At 46.7% G+C, this 20435-nt stretch overlaps 1 long non-coding RNA gene across 1 annotated transcript; it reads left to right on the forward strand.

Annotated features, from left to right (window-relative positions):
- Positions 1–15017: 15017 nt before the first annotated feature.
- Positions 15018–19303, forward strand: LOC144095034 (uncharacterized). Its single transcript, XR_013306675.1, has 3 exons — positions 15018–15192; positions 15600–15670; positions 19221–19303. It is a non-coding gene; the product is annotated as an uncharacterized LOC144095034 (long non-coding RNA).
- Positions 19304–20435: the final 1132 nt, after the last annotated feature.

Genomic DNA, 20435 nt, shown 5'->3' on the forward strand with positions numbered 1-20435 from the left:
TTTGTTAGTCGTCGTCGTCATCATGACACATGCATCACAGTCAAACTAACTAAAGAGTTTCACGAGTGCCCCCCAACATTCACCAGACTGGAGTATGTCACTGAGGGGGATGGATGCAAAAAGTGTCCTTTCAGGTTCTCTAGCTGTGCGATTACTTCCTGTGGTAAAGCTGCAGCAAGCTCTTCAGCATGAGTATCTGTCACCTGTATTTGCTTTAGAGGGCTGGCCTTGCTTTTGACCATGTTATTAAGGGAAATTGTGACAGCCCTTGCATCAAGCAAATCGTTACCCCCACACATGGACCTGAGCCGTCCGATGAGTGCTTCAACTTGGTCACTGTTAAACTTCCTTGTCAAAACATATTTGATTCCCCTGCGTAAGAGGAACCTTGTTGTCTCCACTGTTGCCTTCGTAGTGAACAGCGAGGCGTGGTACGTTTCGTCTATGAATTCGCCCTTTCCTGATGCGATTGACGCCTTTTGAATATTCTTCACGTAGCAGGTGAAATCCTTTTCCAGTCGTAGCATTCTGTGGTCATTTTCGTCAGAGATGGGCTTCTTGTCACTCCCACTGTACACCATGTCATGGATGTCGAACCATTGCTTCGTCTCATGAACAATATTGTTGGGCTCAGTTCTCTCAAACTGTAAAGGGCTGGGTCGCCGCACCGGTTCTCCTGGAGGTGACACAACGCTGCAGTCACTTGCGGGGAGAATATCTGAACAGCGTGGAGTACGTTCATTTTTTGTAAGTTAGACGGCTAAACGTGCTTCCTGGTCAAGTTTTTTGGCAGTTTGACAGTTTGTCCTGTTGAAATCATCATAAAGTTTCTGTACGAACATCCCAGTAATGACCTCTGCGCCGTCTCTAAGTTCACGTTCCAGGAACTGACTGCGTATGTTTTTGAGAATATAAGAAGGATCAAAACTCAGGAAAATCACTTTATATGAATCGTAAGGATGGGGTACTACTGAAGACAAGCATCAACTTCCCATGTGTTTAGCCATAGTGACATTTTCTGAGTAATTATCTGTAACGATTCTGACAATTACGAATCCAAAGGACTCCACAGCAGAGATTATCTCCTTGGTCCAGGCAAACAGGCTCTCCCACTAAGCTGTTTGATAAAGTAGTAGGCACATGATATCCTTTATGAATTCGCCACACCATTCAGAACAAAGCACAGTACTCTATTTGCAAAAGTCTCTGCCGAGTTGCCTGCCGCACTGTTGTTGGGTTTGTCTTTGAGACCAAAAACTGTGTCGGCCTTTCTGTCATACACACAGTTTGGCTTAATGGCAGCCTCGTCTACGATCAACGACGTCATGGGCTGTTTGCTGCTGAGCATCGAGGCCTCAAAGATAAGTCTCTCCTTCATGGCAGGGCTCATACCTGAAGACGTTGGGCTTGGGCCCACACACCTCTGAAGCATACACTTCGCCGACAGTGCCAAGAGGTCAGATCTTCGGGCGTGATCATTACCTTTTGGCGAAAGGAAGGGCCAAATCACACATTCTCTGACAACTTCTTCTGAATTACAACATCCTTTTCTGCCATAGACTTCAATGTGGTGACGGAGAAAAACAGCCTTTTTCTCACCTTTCAGGGAATCGGCAACTATATTTTTGACGGCAGTATAGTGTTTGTAGTCGTTGTATTCTTTCATCTTTTCTTTGTCTACAGCAAGCTTTCTCAGGAGCCGCGCGCACTTCGAGCGCTGGTAGGCAACCTGATCCCGAAGCCTTTTCATCATGACAATATATTGACTAGCTCGGTGAGCATTGTTGCTGGTGGTTTGCGTTGAAGCACTTTGTCTCTGCTCGGTTACCTCCTCCCTGGCACCAAAATCTTCATGAGCAGGCAACAACGACTCTGCTTTTCGCTTTGATGAATTCCCAGGAGCGGGGGGTCACGACATGCAAGGTCCTTACGTGGTCTCTTTGCAGCTGGCACCATGTAAGACGGATAGAGTTCGAAGATGGTCGGTACAGCTCCCACAAGCAACTTCCGTATTCGGCATCCAAGAACATATTCACTCTTATTGAAGTGTTTACTACACACTACAGTTGACGCGGACTTGTCCTTGATGACGAGATTTTCACGGGAAATGTTTTTTCGGCACTTAGAACACAGTTCCTCATCGCTAGGAAATTGGTGAAAGGAAACACCCGGCGTCTTCACCTCTTGAGATTTGCAAAATGGCACACAACAGTACATCATGGCTGCAGTGATCGCGTTTGAGGCAGAAGAAAGAAACGACGCTTCCACGCTTGGAACGACCCCTCAGAGAAAGCTCACACATTCAGCTGCAAAACCTGGTACACAGTAGGTAGCACGCCAGGGATCGGCGACATAGGCATGATGATTGAGGCGCAGCCGTCAAGCACAGAAGTGGTGAGGTAATTGCGCCCAGAAAAGCAGACCAAGGTTGCAGGGAGCAAGTCCACACTCATGTCGTGGGCAGCAGCGGGCAAGTCTGATGAACGTTGCGCGCACAAGAATCTCACCAGTTGGGACAGCAGCATAGAATGAAGAACCAACTTCATAGCAGCTACTGAAGAAAATGGCTGCAGCAAAACCAAGCCCACGCGCCCCTTCGCTCCCGCGAACATGGTGAGGTGGTAGCGACCTCTTGCGGCGAGCCATCGAGCTACTCGTCAGAAAAAAATTCATTGACTCCCGTCGCTTTGCAAAGGCCGTAAAGGAGCGCGGAGGAGAGGAGAGTAGAGTCCGGCTGTGCTCGTACATGGGAGTGGCCAGTTTTGCGCATGCGCGGTTAACATGGCAACCGGCGAGGAGCAGTGGGTGTGCCGCGCGCCCGCTCCACCGTCGAAGGTGAATGTGACGTCACGCGGATGAGCAGTTGTGCGCATGCGCCGATACTATCGTATTCAGAGAGACCCCACACCTGCGCCGCGTTCGTCACCCTTCACCCGCACCTGGCCGCACGCCGCTCTATCACCCTAACCGCGTGTCGTCGCATGCGCAGTATTGCGTATAAAAGGCGGAGATGTAATCGGCTGCTGTATCGCAACGCTTGATATGGATGCACAGAAGGAGACTCCAGCCGCCATTAAACGGCGGTATGGACAAGCGAAGAACAACTCTTCCGATCCTGAGGTTGTCGCCTGGCAGTTGGCTACTCAACAAACAGAGAATGAGCGTCAGAAGGCGAATAGAGCAGCGGAGACGGCCGAACAGAGAGAGAAACGCCTTGCCAAACGGAGACGTCAGACTGCCGAGCGTAACAGACGCCGCATAGCCGCCGAGATGGAGTCTATGGAAGGCGTCAGTCAAAGGGAACCAACCGAAAAGGATGTGAAGGGCCGTGGCGTGACTCATCACACCATTCGAGTTTCCGAAAGTGCATCTGCGACCCGGACATTTGAAGCAGACTTTGTGAACAGTGCGCTTGGACACATTTGTTGTGTGTGCGACAGACTGTGGCACCACAAGTACTTGACACCAAGGAGTAATCCAATGTTTGACACTTTGCGTTTGCCATTGCCAGAACAACAAGCTTTGCCACTAAAACGTGCCTCCCGCTACGTACATCTTGTCATAGCGGAGCTACGCCACTGCTAATTTTTTTTTATGGTGATGGTTTTTTGGACTGGGGAAGGAAGTGTCCGATGGCGGAAGTCTATTTGTGTGCAGTTTGTACTACCTCCTTTCTGATGAATGCGGGCCTGGGTTTCACTGACCAGTTTTACGTATGCAGCGCAAAGGCGTTTTGCCGATGACATGGGCTAGGGCTAGAGGTATAATTGTTCTTGTTTTTGTTCAATCATTTCTGGATTTTGATGATGCGCCCAGTGAAGGAGATATGCATCCGTTTTTGTTTCTTTTTTGAGGGGAGGTCAGAGACAACTAGGGCCTTTTCTCTTTTTTCGGCCTCAAACCATCAAAACTGCTACGGAGGCGTTCACATCAAGAGACGGGCGCTTCGCACCTTCAGTCATCACCGAATGTGTGTTCCTACGTTACGTAGACCAATCCTTCTGTGGGGTAAAAACTGCTCAACTAGAAAACGTCCAATCGCATCAAAATTCCGTCAAGCCAGCCACACAGTTTACCGTCGAGTGCGAGCAGGACGGAAGCCTTCAATTTTTTTTTTACGTTCTACACACAAGGCAAAAAAAAGGCTTGTGCTTCTCTGTGTACAGAAAGCCAACCCACACGGAACGGTACCTCCAAGTCGGCGCCAACCACCTCACTCCCCATAACTCCTCTCTCGTAACAGCTTTATCTAAGAAAGCGGACATCATCTGTTCCTCTGCAAAAGAAAAAAAAAAGTGAGAAGAATCGAGTTGTGTCTGACCTCCAAAAAGACAGGTACCCCGCTCATTCAGCGCATCGTCCGAAAACAGAAAAGACTGAAGAAAAACAAAAATGATTATACCTCTGGCAAAAGCACATGTGATCGACGAAAACGCGTTGGCATATTCCTAACGAAAAAAAAATTGGAAGACCCTTAAGCTTCGCCTTTAAGAGTGGAACGCGACAGCGTGTTGCAGCACTGCCAGGGAGCCCACGGAACGCCATCGCCCGTTCGGCGCGACGCCTTGCCCGTTAGACGAATCGCTCTGCTGCGTACGATGAAACGGACGCGCGTAGCGGCAAACAATAGAGGTAGAGAGTTTTAGTTTCACGTACGTAGAGGCTTCACGTAAGTAGAGCTCTTACGGGTGACCAGTGCGCATGCGCAGAACGCAAAGGGTATGCACGAGTCTCACGTATGTACGTGAGATTCGGATTTTTACGTTGCGGTCTTTACGTTGCATGCGTACGTAGCGTTGAAAAACATGGCGGCGCCCTGCCCGCCGCTTCACAGCGATAACAGCTTCGTCGCTAATCCCTCGACGCGATATCGTGTTCTAAACTCTTGTATTCGCCTTCGATTTGCCCATTCTTACCCTCGCATAAGGTTTCAAGCAACAAATAGCTTTTCTTTTTCTGACAGAAGGGCGATTTTTCAGCTGTTAAGCCTGACGAAGTAGCGTTGATCGTCATCATAGCAACGGTCTCGCTATGAATGGCTTGACTTAAAGACTTGTCTTGGATGATTTAGGCTACAACCAGTGTTTGTGTTTCTTAGTAGATGGCGCTAGGCGTGAAGCGCGGCGTGTTTCGCGTACGTGTAACTATAAGCGTTTCAAACCACCACAACCAACATGGCACCACGCCAAAAATTTGAAATTTGGCAATGGAACTGCAGAGGCTTCCGCCGCAAGCGGGCCCACTTGCAGCTCCACATCCAACAAGCACCGTCTGTTCCAACCCCAGACGTGATTGCATTGCAAGAAGCTAGCGGCAGGGCTACACTGCCAGGCTATAAAGCATATCTGCCACCTCATTATGATACTAGTAACGCAGCCGGCTCCTTCACAGCCACTCTGGTGCATAGAAATATCACCGCAATTCAACATTTTATAAATGATTCGGAAGAAGATTACACCCTACTTGAAATAGTACCAAGGCAAAAAGGAGGCTCAAATCTCTTCATCCTTAATGTATACAACCCTCCCAGAAACAAAGGCAATGGACTCCCACACTTGTTGATAAACACAGTAAAGCTGGCTGCTAGGGCTCAACTATTAATTGTGGGAGACTTCAACGCTCAACACCCAGCATGGGGATATACCAAAGCAACTCCGAAAGGGAACCTGCTCTGGCAAATCATACAGTCACTAGGGCTCACAACGCTAAACAACCCGAGCGACCACACACGCATGGGTAACAGTGTATGTGTAGACACATCTCCAGACTTATCCCTCTCTAAAAACGTCAAGGATGCAAAGTGGGTCAACACCGGGCAAAACCTTGGTAGTGATCACTTCATCCTTAGCATCACCTTCCCCACGACAAAACTTAAAAACAAAGCAAAAGAAATACGAACCACGGATTGGGACAAGTTCAGGCAACTTCGCGACAAAACAGCTCCAAAGGAGATCTCTAACCTTAGCGACTGGGTTATCTCCCTGAATGAGGATGTCAGCTCCACTAGCGTTGTGGTGCCAGTTGAGAAGGAGGAGCAGATTGCAGACTCAAAACTGTTACACCTGTGGCAGGCACAAAAAGGCCTCCAAAAACGCTGGAAGCAGCAAAAACACAACAAGCGACTACGCAAAAAGATCGCTGAAATCGAGAGGCGAATCGAGGAACATACACTTACTCTCCAAACACAACAATGGAACCAAATATGTGAAAGCGTCAATGGACAGCTCGGAAATAAGAAGACATGGCATCTTCTAAGACACCTGCTCGATCGAGAACAAACACGTCCCGTGCAACAAAGTCAACTGTACAGACTCATACATAAATATGAGGGTACAACTGAAGACCTAATCAAAAAGCTAGCAGAACGTTATCTAAACACGGATGATAGTACCACACAACCAGACTACCGGGGGACTCCTAATCCAAATTTAGACGCAGACATCACAGACGCAGAGGTCTGGTACGCAATTGGAAAACTGCGGACAACATCTGCGGCAGGACCAGACAAAGTAACAAATAAGACTCTCAGGAACTTAAACGCAACGTCGATCGCGGCGGTTACAGACCTTATGAACAAATACTGGCATGCAGGCAACATACCACCAGAGTGGAAACACGCGAAAATCACTTTTATTCCTAAAGCGGTTAAGAAACTCAGCACTGAGAATCTACGCCCAATTTCATTAACATCATGCCTAGGCAAACTCATGGAGCATGTCATCCTCAATAGGCTCCAAAACTATGCGGAGGACATGAACCTCCTACCTGAAACAATGTTAGGATTCAGGGCCCAACTATCTACCCAGGACATTCTCTTGCAGCTTAACAAGGACATAATTGAAGCTGACGAGGGAACAGGAACGAAAGCAATATTGGGTTTAGACCTTGTTAAAGCTTTCGACAACGTCACCCACAAAGCCATCTTGACAAACTTGTCAGAAATCAACCCCGGAGAAAGGACGTACAACTACATCCGATCCTTCCTCACTAACAGAACAGCAGTGATAACGGTCGGAACAATAGAGTCTGCCCCAATCAAACTAGGAAGTAAAGGAACGCCACAAGGCTCCGTCCTGTCCCCTTTCCTTTTTAACCTCTCCCTCATAAAATTCCCCCCAAACTGGCACAAATACCAGACCTACATCACACGTTCTATGCAGATGACATCACACTTTGGGTAACCAAAGGATGCGAAGGCTACATAGAAGACACACTCCAAGCAGCAGTGGACATCATCGAGGCATGCGCATGGGATTCCGGCCTCACTTGTTCTGAGCAAAAATCTGAACTCTTCGTGATCCGTCGTAAACAAAAAGGTAGGCGTACCACGACATCCCCCCCGCAAATAAACGTCTATGTTAATGGACGATCTGTCAAAGAGGTACAGACCATGAGAATACTGGGGTTGTATTTACAGACAAATGGAAAAAATACTGACACACTCACTAAGCTAAAACGCACGGTAGAAGCGACGGCGCGATTACTCCGCCGCATAGCTAACCGCAGACAAGGGGTGAGGGAAAGAGATTTATGCCGCCTAGTGCAGGCCTTTGCGCTGAGCAGGATACTCTATGCCACCCCTTATCTGAAATTTTCGAAAGCAGAAAAGGACAAATTGGATAGCATGATACGGCAGGCCTATAAGGCTGCGTTAGGACTCCCACTAAATGCCTCAACCGAAAGGCTTATGAGGTTAGGAATACATAACACCTACAATGAACTGAAAGAAGCCCATTTAATGGCTCAAACAGCGCGATTAGCCAATTCCAGAACTGGCAGGAGTATTCTTACCAGGCTCGGAATTAACTTTCAACCTACGAATAACGATGCTAAAGTAGACTTACCCCGCGCCTATAGGACGGCCCTACTAATCAAACCACTCCCCAAAAACATGCACCCCTTACACCATGAGGGTAGAAGACAAGCACGAGCCAAAGCCTTACATAAGAAATACAGACAGTGCGCTGCAACACTTTATGTAGATGCGGCAGAATACAAAAATACCAATGCCTTTGCAGTTGTGGTTGTGAACGAGAATGGTGACCACATCGTCTCGGCGACAATCAAAACGAAATCCTCTGAAACGGCAGAAGAGGCGGCTATAGCCCTCGCCCTAGCACATACCCAAGGGAGCATCATCCTCAGCGATTCCAAAATGGGTATCAATAATTTCGCTAAAGGGCGAATTACAAACACCTCCCTTAGAATCCTTAACGCAACCAAATTTTCACCAAATTATTCCGAATTGATATGGGTCCCAGCCCATTCGGGGAATCCGGAGAACGAGGCAGCCCACAATAAAGCCCGAGGTTTCGTCGACCGGGCAGTGGATGAGTCTGGCTTCCTGAATTTCACGAAGGACTCAATGATCACATATCATGATCTCACCAATCATTTTAAACTAGAGAGGAGAATTTTCCCCCCTCCAGACAAAAGACTTACTAAAGAACAGGAGGTTACGTGGCGTCGTCTACAGACGAGATCGATACGCACCCCATCACTCCTCGCGCACATTTATCCAGATCTTTACAACCCAAACTGCAAACACTGTGGCCAACGTGCTACCTACGATCACATCCTGTGGGACTGCAAAATAGAGCCACCTCCGGTTGATCTAGTTACAGCTCCTTCTCTCGAGCGGTGGGAGACCGTGCTGGCTAGCTCTGACCCCAGAACGCAAGTTTTGGCGGTGGAGTGGGCTGACAAAGTCGTCGAGGGCTATGTACTCTCGACCACTTAACGCGACCTCTTGCCAAGCTCTTCCCGGCGAATAAAATGTTTTACAATCAATCAATTCAAACCACCTGCGTACAGGCTACATAGACTTCTCACGTTTGCGTACGTGAACCCTCTACGTACGTGAAACTAAGTAGAGTGTTTTAGTTTCACGTACGTAGAGGGTTCACGTACGCAAACGTGAGAAATCTACGTAGCCTGCACGCAGGTCGTTTGAAACTCTTATAGTTACACGTACGTGACGCACGCCGCGCGTTACATCAATCGCCATCTACTAAGAAACACAGACACTAGTTGTAGCCTAAATCATCCAAGACAAGTCTTTAAGCCAAGCCATTCGGTCTGTCCTCGTGTTTGGAGGTTTGGCTATGTTTGGCTGGTTTGGGGCTCTCTCAGCTCGAGATTTCGCGAAAGCGTTGCTATGACGACGACAAACGCTACTTCGTCAGACTTGACAGCTGAAAAATCGCCCTTCTGTCTGAAAAAGAAAAGCTATTTGTCACTTGAAACTTTATGCTAGGGTAAGAATGGGCAAATAGAAGGCGAATACAAGAGTTTAGAACACGATATAACGTCGAGGGATTAGCGACGAAGCTGTTATTGCTGTGAAGTGGCAGGCAAGGCGCCTCCATGTTTGTCAACGCTACGTGCGCAAGCAACGCAAAGACCGCAACGTAAAAATTCGAATGTCACGTACGTACGTGAGACTCGCGCATATGCTTTGCGTTGTAAGCATGAGCACTGGTCACCTGTAAGAGCTGAAGCCTCTACGTACGTGAAACTGAAGCTCTCTAATTATGTAGAAGCGCTGCCAGGCGCCTTGCCGAAACGCGCGGGGCTCAAGGTGCTGTCGTAGTTCGTCGGCACATTGTTCTCGACAAACCCGATGCCACGAACGGCAGCATAGCTTCCGCGCCGAACGAACGGGCAGCAAGCCGCAAGCTTCGTGGCGAACGCGGTTTAAATATGCGCTACGTTGTTCACCGCTCACCGCGTGATTCCTGCGTGCCCGCACGAACCAACTGCGCTTGAACGAGAGATATGTCAGACGCGTCACTTCCTTTCCTTAAAATTAATTTCATTTCATTTCCTTTCCTTACGGTGCGGTTCGGGTTTCCACAGAGATATGTGAGACAGGCTTTACTTCATTTCCTTAAAACCGATATTCATTTCATTTTCCTTCCCTTGCGGCGCGGTTCTATATAGTTGTCCACCGAAATGAGTGACAGGCGGTCCTTCCTTTCCTTGCTCTGCCGTCGCGCGCTTTCTGTTGGGGCAGTGGTGTACATTGCGAGGAGGAGAGATTTTTAGCTCACGGCCGACGCCGACGACACCGGCTTTTCTGAGAAACGAGCTCCTTAATGCTGTCGCGTTAAAATTTGATGAACGATTCGCAAATGCGATGGATTCTTCGGCGGGTGTTTGTCCCATCTGAAAGGCAGGGCGCCCACCTACGGAGCTGAGCGGATACCGGCCAGTGGCATTAACATCGGCCGCAGGTAAGTCATGGAGCATATGGCATTGCAGCGTCTGAACGAGCGGGCTGCGGAGGCTGATTTGTTTGACGAGCGGCAGACGGGTTTCCGTGGGATGCGGTGCGCGGCTGATTCTATATCGGACGTTGTTACAGCGCTGGAGCATGCCGGGCGGCAGGCCAGGTTGCGCTGCTGCTACTACTGGACGTCTCGGGCGCTTTTGACAACGTTCACCGCGCACCAATTTTCGCGTTGAGGGGGCTGGTTTGAGCGGGCGCCTTTTGCGATACGTTCATGGCTTCCTGAGCGGGCGCACCATGCGCGTACGAGTATGGGGTAAGCTCTCCAAGCCTCGCCCGGTGGACATGGGCGTGCCGCAGGGCTCTGTACTATCACCATTTCTGTTTAATGTGGCCATGTCGGTGGTGCCGGCCTCCCTCCCCACGAGCGGCCGACACCATGTGTACATGTCCATATATGCAGACGACATAGCTCTGTGGTGCCGGGGACCACCGGGCGAGGCATTCCGCGTGCGGGGGTGCCTTCAGGGAGCCCTGACCACAATTGATGCCAGCTTGCGCGGCCTTGGTCTGTCGCTGAGCGCCGACAAATCGGTGGCCATGGCCTGCGTTTCGCGCTCGCGCGCGCACCTTGCGCCACTGTCACTGTACGGGACTCCGATTCCTTCGCGTAAATCGGTGCGGTGCCTTGGCCTGGACATCGACTGGCACCTTTCGTTCCGCCCCGCGGCGACCAAGGCCTGTCTGCAGATGAAGAGGATCACCGCCGCCGTGCACAAGCTCACCGCTCGAGGCCAGGGCATCTCCCAGCAAGCCGCGCTGCGGCTATACAATGCCGCAGCTTTGGGGGCGGTGCTCTATGCGCTGCCGCTCGTCACGGTGCGCAAGCCGTGCTGGACGAAACTCGAGCTTCAGCACCGCAAGTCCCTGCGCGTATGCCTAGGCCTTCCCAAAAACTCGCAGTGCGCCGCAACGTTGGCCGAGGCAGGAGCGTGACCACTTGAGCCCCAAGCAGCGCTGGGCATTGAATCACATCGACCGGCTTCACCGCGCACCGGACGGCGGCTCGCTGCTGCAGCATATGCACTCGCACCAGCGCTCACGAATGGGCGCAGCGCTGCTCGAGTATGAGCAATTGACCCAAGGCCCACCCACTTACGGCTCCTGCGCGCCCTGGCCTGCTGCCTCGGAGGTACAGCGAGAGATCGTCGGCATTGCGGGAAAGCGGAGCACACCACTCTGTGCTGTGCAGCAGCTTGCCAGAGCCGTCATACACTGTAAAAAATTCCGTACCTATAACGTAGACTATGTACGTTTTAAATTCAGGACCACTTCTGCTTTCAATGAAACGTAGGGAATGACCGTATATTCAGTCCAGTATTGAAGGAAACGTCCGTGTTCCTCTGTAGTCGTTACAGGGAAAAATACTAAACATTCAATTTAAGGGATCAAAACTTAACACGACAGGACGGTTGACCCCATCGAATATGTGTTGCACCAACCGCACTAATAACTTGCTTAAAGGCAGCAAAAACAGAAGATGCTTATGATGTGACGCCACTTTTACACGATGAACTGCTGTCCCGCGGAATATAGGCATCACATGACGTCCGATTGTTTATTTGTCTGGTTTACTCTTAGCCAACAATGTCCGCAAACTAGCATGGCGAACGACCGTGAGCATGTCTAATGTGATTAACACAATGAAGAGCCGAGGAAGGGTGATAACGCATTACGTTGCTTCAAGGTTGAGTGATTGGTACAAATTGTGAGCAACGTTAAATAACAAAGGCCTTAATTTTCTATAATGTTAAAAGCTGACTTGATGAAGATATTTTTCGCTACATTGCTAGCCACATGATAGAGTAACATTTAATAAAAATGTTACTGCAACATTTGCTTTCTGTGAGAAATGCTGCGTAATGAGGTCAACTGTTAGAAAACATTTAGACACAGACAATGGTTGGACAACTTCTCCAAAGTGAAACTGAACACCAGCTGAAAGTACATTGCAAACATGATGAAAGTGCACAAGTTGAAAGCCGAATTTCCATCTGCCATTTGGTAAGGAAATAAACAACTGAGTAAACCAAAAGCATGGGCAAACAAATCTGTGAATGCAGTGCAATGTAGCAGTTACATCTTTGCTACACAACCATTAATCAAAAACACCAACTCCTTCACGGATAACAAAAACACCGACACAACAAAATATTGCTCAATGCAATGTTTAATTTAGTAGGTACCTATTGCCGCCCTTTCATGCCTGCTCTTCCTGCAGATAAATGAAACGCCACCAAAAAGCAGCGAGCAACCATTATTGCTGCAGTGACAAGGAGGATGTGCACATTCGATGCTGTTCCCCCATCCCGAGTAGGAAATAATAGCAGTTTTTTCTGGAAATACTCTGAAAGCACGAATTTTCTATCCATCGTTTACTTAGCTTGCACTGACACGACCCATTGTGTACTCGGTGCCTTTGACAAACAAGGGGCCAGCCGATAGGCACACAAGACTGTAGAACCTTGCTAACTTGCAAAAAATCAATGCACAGAAAGAAAAAGCTGACAAAAAAATGAGGAATTCCTTATTTGCACTTCTTATACAATACTAAGAATGTGGCTAAGATATGGCATGAACATTGTTTTTTTCTGTTCACTTACAAACTTTCCAGCCTGTGCTAGCATATTACTGTGATGTAAATAATGAAGCATGCCAGCACTGTACAATATGCTGTAACACTTATGAAATACTCCCCTTCAAGGCTACCGCATGCCTCTTACATGCGGTAAAGTTTAAATCTGCCAAACTAGCTAGTCTGCAAGATGAGACGCCAAGCCTCTGACATCTGGCGATGTGTACCTCCCATGTAATTAGAGTGATTGGAGATGCTCTTTTTTGATGGCATTTCAGTTGCTGGGTGTGGAAGGACCAGATATGAAGGGCAACAACTAGATACCAACTTTTTAAGCAACATCACAATAAGCAATGTGCCTTAGCTTTCCTTCTGTCCAAAAAAGAGTTTCATTTTCTATGTTCTGTGTTCACATAACTGCTTCCATGTGCACATTTTGGCTTGCTGGGAGGTGCTTTCCTCTGTTAAACTACAGTTTTAACTCTGGCCTCAGTCTTCTGCGCCTTCTTAATTTTTTGCTAGCGTTCACCTTAAGTCGCGTACAAACTCACGCAGATCTCCACTTTTCTATGTTTCCAGCTGTCACATCTTCTCTACCTTCGTCATGTCCACCACTGCATCCAATGCCTTCAAGTCTGCTGTGTATAATCATTTTAATTAATCTGCCTACACATGTATTTATGTTAGTCGCTCTCCTCTCTTCGATGCCAATTGGCCCTGAGAGTAAATAAGTGAAATGGTAGTCTAATCTAGGTCTGAGCAATCACGCATTATGTTGAGTTTATTTTACCACGTTGGCCAGTAGAGAGTGGAAGGAAAAAAAGCTGCTAAGTGGAGCTCGACATGCCTCTCGACCCCTACACTGGAAAGCAGCAGACACCAAGGCATATGTAATCACTAACGACAACAGAACATGACAAGTGTGAATTAATTCAGTAACTTTCGTCGCATTTACCACAGTGCATACTCGCTGCTCAGTAATTTATTACCTCATTAGACATTCTTCAAAGAGAGTGTGCAATTATGTGTTTTGTTTGAACATGGCACCACAGTACAATGACAATCATTAACCTTGTGCCAACACAACATAAAATAAACTTCTGCCCAGTAAATGCATTGCTTACAGTGCCACCACGGCACCTGTTTAGAAAATAAGCTCAAAATATTAGTGACATTAAATTTGAACCGACGGTAATCCCCCACCCCCTCCCTAAAAAAAATGAAAAAGGGTTCTCTTCCGACGGTACGTTTGTACGCTGTAATATTTGCGAGTCCAACTACGTGTGAAATTTAGATATAAATAATTAACGCCAAAGCATTCGGTTGAATGCGAGGCGCCAGGGCGCGGGCAAACAGTAATCGTCTTCAGGTATCCACTGGTGCCACGCCCTGAGGGCCACTGCTCGGCGAATACCATTCATGGCCACGTTCACATCCAACAAGCTTGTCACAAACATCACACAGGTGATGATGCAGCAGCAGTTCATCATTGCTGTTGGCCAGTGCTGAATTTTTTGGCGTGGTAAACGGAATCATCCACCGAAACGCGCGTCGACTGTTACTCGCCAGATTCTTGCAGTCCCACGAGGGAGAGCAGCTTTTCCGTCGGCTTCAAGTCTCCTCTTTCGTGCAGGGCCACTGGCATTGTAACGCACATTCTGCATGATCGTTTTACTACGCACCGATGCCGCACGGGACAGCGAGCTGTTGTATGTACATTCCAATGCAGCGTTCCGGCCACACACATACACACACACATACTAAAGAGACACAACGCGCAGGACGCACGCAGCGAACACGGAAGAACAAAAACCCATTCCGAAGCGCCTGTTCATTCATCTCCACACTGCGCTAACTGCGCACATGTTTCCGACTGCGGGCTCGGCTAGCGCTTCGACTTCGCCATGGATAGCCATGGCCAAGCTGCACTGCCGCTGGTGGTAATAACGTTCATGCAACGAAAATAAAAAACGATATATCAAACTATTCAGGTTTTTAGCTAAAAAAGCTACCGTAAAATTAAATACATCTTATATGTTTTTGCCGTTGTGCGCCTTTGCGACATCAGCGACGAGAGCTTGAGCGCGAATACACGAATGGCGCTATGAATTTCCCGTGGAGCTCCGTTAATTGCAAATGGCGTGGCTGCGCCGCTAACTTTTAGACATGCTTGCAGAGGTAGTCGGTGCGAACAGTTGGAAGTTCAATCGACTGGAATTGCTCAAGGAAAGTCAGCGGCACTGCATTTTTATTGTTTCTGTGCATTGCGAGTGACTTTGGCGGCAGCCACTCGGCAACGTCTCCGGTTTGGCGAACTTGTGAGAAGGTGAGCCTTTTGTTCTCAAATTTTGAAAGCGGTTTTTTGTTTGTATTGTAACCCTGCGTCTCGTCGCATGTTATGTTCACGATAACATCAGTACAACGTGCATGCGCTTTCTGTCTCTATTTAGAGTAATATTGGTCGATCAGCGTAAACTTTTGGATTCAATTAAGCACGAACTGTCCATGTTGGTACTGCGTGTCGAATGTGTTTTGAGATGATTCTGAGCGGGAGATGGTGTTCTGATAATTTGTGTACTACCAGATATATTCTAGAGATTTGAAACCATTTATCAGACTGAAACAAAGTTGGAAAACTGTGTTGTGTTCATGCATCTGCTGTCCTTAAACTTGACTTTTCGGCAATCATTCGCATGGCTCCTTTGGATCTGGAAAATTGACTACTGTTGCTAGGGGTGCCTGGTAGCAGAGCTCCTGGGGACGCCCAGTGGGTCATTTGTTTGTCCAAGTGCCCAGTACCAAAGGTACCATTCCTGACATTTTGTCCCAGTCCGTTAACCTCATATTCTTTGCAAACATTACAGTATGTATTCAGGTAGTAAAAAAATTGATAACTTCTGAATATTTCAGAACAGTTCTGAGAAATGCACATGCAGCATCAGTATTCTCTCGGTAGAATTTCTGAGACCTGGGTTCATTTCTTCTAGGACTTAGGCAAGCAGTAGGTCAACTGTACATAAATTTATTTTCTCTGGTGCAAAGTAAAGAGTGCAAACGTCATAAGACAAGTCTCTTGCCTGTTTCATTCTCACTGCATTTGGCCAAAGCATAATATGAAATGCTGTACGTTTTATGCCCTAGTTTCCTTTACTTTGAGCAGTAGATATTGACAGTGAATAGCAAGGCAACTCCACTCGCTGACAGTTTTGCCTTCGGCAGCAAAACAGGGAATACCTTACCCCATGTGTTATCTCGACAGACTCAAAACTGCGATGGACAGCTGCGTCCACAGCTGCTATCACCTCCCAAGTGCATGCGCTCGTAAGACACATAATAACTCTGGATTGCCATTAACATAGCCTTGCTCATTGCAGTTGCCTATAAACACCTCATAAGTGGTACTATTATGCACTCTTTTCTTTGACACTATGTATGAACTTCTGTTCTCGCACTTTCTAGAAATAATGCATGCAGTTTTGAAGTGCGAAAAGGGAATTTACGTGTAACTATATTGTCATGTCAGTATGTTACAGCCAAATTGTACATTGATGTCAGTGCTGGTGGTTTCTTTTCATTGTTTTAGGAGAATGTTATAATTTTACCTATAGCAAATAATAGCCCTCACTAATTAGCTGATTTTGTCATGTCCAGTATTTTGATATGCTAAGCCACCAAAGCATGATTCAGAATGTTGTCAGAACTAAAGGCACTGAGTCGTTTGTGTCAGTAAAAAATGTGCTTTATACCCCTGTCACATGGCATTCCTCGAAGGCCTTTCCAGCAAAGGCACCATTTTTCACCAAAGGAGCGAAAGCTTAAAGGAGCAGCGATGCAGCTACACGGTGCAGCCCAAAGGTGAAAGTCGTTCAGGCTTAGCACCCGCTGCTATACTCGAGGTGGCTGAAGTTAGTGTTCTAAAATTAAAGTGGTGTATTCTGTTCATTCGTTGAGCTTTGACAATTTTTTTATTCTGATTGCTTCCTTAAAAGTACTGCAACAGCTACTCTCATCAGCAGGAGCAGGTTTTGTACGTGTATTGCCTTGGCTACCAGGGCGCTCGGTGTTTCCGCAACACTTTCACTGTCTTGAAATTTGAACATAAAACATAAAAACCCGTACAAAAACCAAAGCCAGACACACCTTTCGTATTTGAAAAAAATGTTTTCAAACATTATTAGCTTATCTATTTTTTATTGCTTTTACTTTTTGACTTTGGATGGTACTGCGATCACAGCTTCTCGAATGCCGCGTCTTCGGGCTCCGAAGGTCTCGGTTGAGCGCCTTCGCCTCCAAGGCCCTTAGCGACAAAGGCGGAACATTTGTACCGGGTAGCTGCACTCCTTACGCCTTTGGATATGATTCTCAAAGGCCTTTGCGGTGCCCGTGTGACAGGGGTATTAGTGTGGTATGGCTGCTTGAACACCTGTCCCTGGTATCTCACAAACTGAATAAGGAAGGGAAAAGCCTCAGGGTGCTTGCCGACGTTTCGACAAGAGCACTTGTCTTTGTCTGGCAAAGTGTTCATCATTGGTGGGGTTTAAATAAGGTTTTCACTTCGAGGCGAAAGGCCTGTTGCGTGGGACGAGGGTGTGATATGGGAAGGGCGTTACGATGGGGAATGTGAACCTTGACCAGGCATGATAGCTGCTAAAGAAGATTAACCGGTTGACCTGCAAAACTGTGAAAACAAAAAAGCCCAATTCAGTAGAAACGAATCTCGGGGTATGGAGTGTGGATAGTGGGCTTTAATGGCTTTATGTCCAGCCGCAACAGGTGGCTTGGTATTGCTGGCTGCCTTTTCCTGAAAAACTAGGATAAAGGAATTAAGCAGCATGGCAGAATAAAATACCAGGGGGGAGGGCAATATAATTTGAAGGAAAAAGAGAAAATGAGGGCAGGTTCGGAGAAAAGGCAAAAAGAAGGGGGAGGGGGAGGTGTATGGCAGCCAAGGTTCCGAGAAGTGATGTCAGGAGGTGCAGGGCGTAAGGTTAAAGTATAACGATAAATTAAAGAAAGCAGGAAAGGAGGGGGAAATTATGGGTTGGGAAACCTCTGACCATGTGCAAGACCTTTTCAAATAATTATGCCAATTCCGGAATGTACAGAGCTGGCCACATTTATGCAAACATGTGAGCGCATGGCCGCACTCTTTAGAGGTCCACTGTGTGCGGCGCAGCCACTCATCGCTGCAAAATGGCGCAAGAGGAGATGCACCTGGATGTGGTGCTTCGTGTCATGTTACACTTCGATGTGTGGCAATGTCAGACACAGTGGCCCAAAGAGCACAGCCATGTGCTCGCGTGTTCGCACTAAGAGTGGACAACCCTGTACTTGATTCTAAGTTTCCTCTGCATATGTTGACCCCAGACGAAAACAAGTTGTCTTGTCGAAACGGCAAGCACCCTGAGATTTTTATTTCCCTTGTTCACTTTTTGAGTGTCAAGAAACCATCTGCCTACTCTCTCTGTACCATGCGCTCCACATCTTGTACGGTTATATTTGTATGTATACACCAGTGATAAATCATGAAGGAAATCAAGGGATTTGTATTTGTATTGCTTAACACTTACTTTAAAGCTATATCATGAGGGTATAGTTGAAAATGTGCTACGGGGGCTTGGTTATGTGTCGTGACTGGTTTCTCTTTAACAGGGCTACTTGACAGCGACCATGAAACGCAGGCTTTTCAAAAGTCGTTCCTCAAATAAAAGAGCGTTTCCACTGTTACAATGGAAATGTTATTTGCTAAAAACTTCAATCATTGAAGTTCAGGGATTGATATTTTTCAAATAACTAACCTGAAGTGCAAAACCTGCGGAAGGAACTATGTAACTTCTTTCCTGCCTTAAAAACCCAGTACTTATTTGCCAGTTTCAGCAAGCAGAGGTCTGTTTCATGGCACATAGTTTCCACTACCTTGCATGAAAATTGTGCAGTACAGGCCCACCATAAAACTAGGGGCATAGTATACTGCTTGTATGCAACTACTTTGGCGTTAGAGCATGCATAGCATGGTCTTAAAGTTATTCTTTTCATTTGCAACTGGTTTATAAAAGGCCTATTCTGGCAAAAGGCATTTAGCAAAATTATCTTCCTCTGAATGCTTCTAAGGATAACTTTAGTTCATTCAGGAAAATATATATTGACAATATCTCTTAAAGGCATGATTGTCCATATTAGCTCTTGTTACCTCACAGTATTTAGTTTTGTGCCTCCAGCATCACTGACTTGCATCATATGTTAAATAGAGTAGTAAAAAGCTCGCTGTTAGTTTAAACCACAACTCATGATGAGGCTGTGCACTTTTTGTTGTGTTACATGAAATATACTTATCTATGAAACAATTTCTTTCAGCTGCACCTCACATGATTCAAATTCCACCAGAAGAAAGACTGCAACACAACATTGCTCACTATCTGTTGCTTTTCCACCACATAACATGCCATAACAGCACATAGCAGGTAAGATGTGAACAAAAACAGTGCATGCATATGTTCCACACGTGCATTTTGTGTACTACCAACACAGTCATATGATTAGCTGATGTCATGTAAGAGAGCACACAAATCATTTTTTGTATATATGGCAGCATGGTTATTTCAAGTTTTAAACTGGCCATTGAAACGACCCATTGTATCACCGCTGGTTACCCGGTGGCACTGGGGATCAAACTCCGCACCTCCTGCTTGCGAGGCAGATGCTCGAACCACTAGGCCACTCCTGCGGTCCCCCCACTGATGTTGCTTACACCAGGTGCTGTTAAAGCCCCGGTATGTATGTTAAATGCATTTTAGAAAGCCATTCACTTCCAAAGTATCATTTCATCTTTATAGCAAAACCACAGTTCGCCTAGCTAGACAAACCTGCTGCATACAAGCCAGCAGAAGGGTTGCACGTACATGCTTCGTTAGGAAAACATAAAAATCAAACAGAGCCTGCCCTTCATGGTGCATTATACCCTGATTTTGAGCAATGATCAAGATAGGCAGATGGTCATTTCATTGAACACTTGCATGATACATTTGTAGAATTGAAAAGACAAGTACTATTGCAAAATCTTCAAACAGTGTTTATTCTCAGAGAAAACATATCATGAAAAAAAGTGTTGGATTAGTTATGGTGCACCTTGAATGGGGAAAGAGGCTCCTACTTTGTGAAAGACTTAATTTTGGAATAACGACAGCGTTTAGACTAGTTGGGTTACCATGTTTAGATAGTGGATGTGCTCAAAAAGACACTGGAAGTACGCGCACTGTCTGGAAATCTCTTTCTGTATCCTTGTCTTTTTGAGCGCTTTCACGATTTAAACTTAATTTTGCAAGAGAGCAAGGAAAACGAATATTTAAATTCTGATAATTAAGGATAAAAGATCATGCTTCATTGTGTTGCTTAAAGTGTACATTGTATCGCTATTGCTGTATTGCAGCACTTCTGTCGTGGCCTTGCATTGCAGCCTCTTGACTTTTGTTTATATAATAGGCAGTCCTTTTTTTCATTCGATTGCAACACTTTAGGAGTTACTACAGAGTTGCGTGGTAGCGAACTCTCAGATTAATGGTTTGCATTATT

This window comes from Amblyomma americanum, chromosome 6 (genome assembly GCF_052857255.1).
Source record: "Amblyomma americanum isolate KBUSLIRL-KWMA chromosome 6, ASM5285725v1, whole genome shotgun sequence".
Lineage (NCBI taxonomy): Eukaryota > Metazoa > Arthropoda > Arachnida > Ixodida > Ixodidae > Amblyomma > Amblyomma americanum.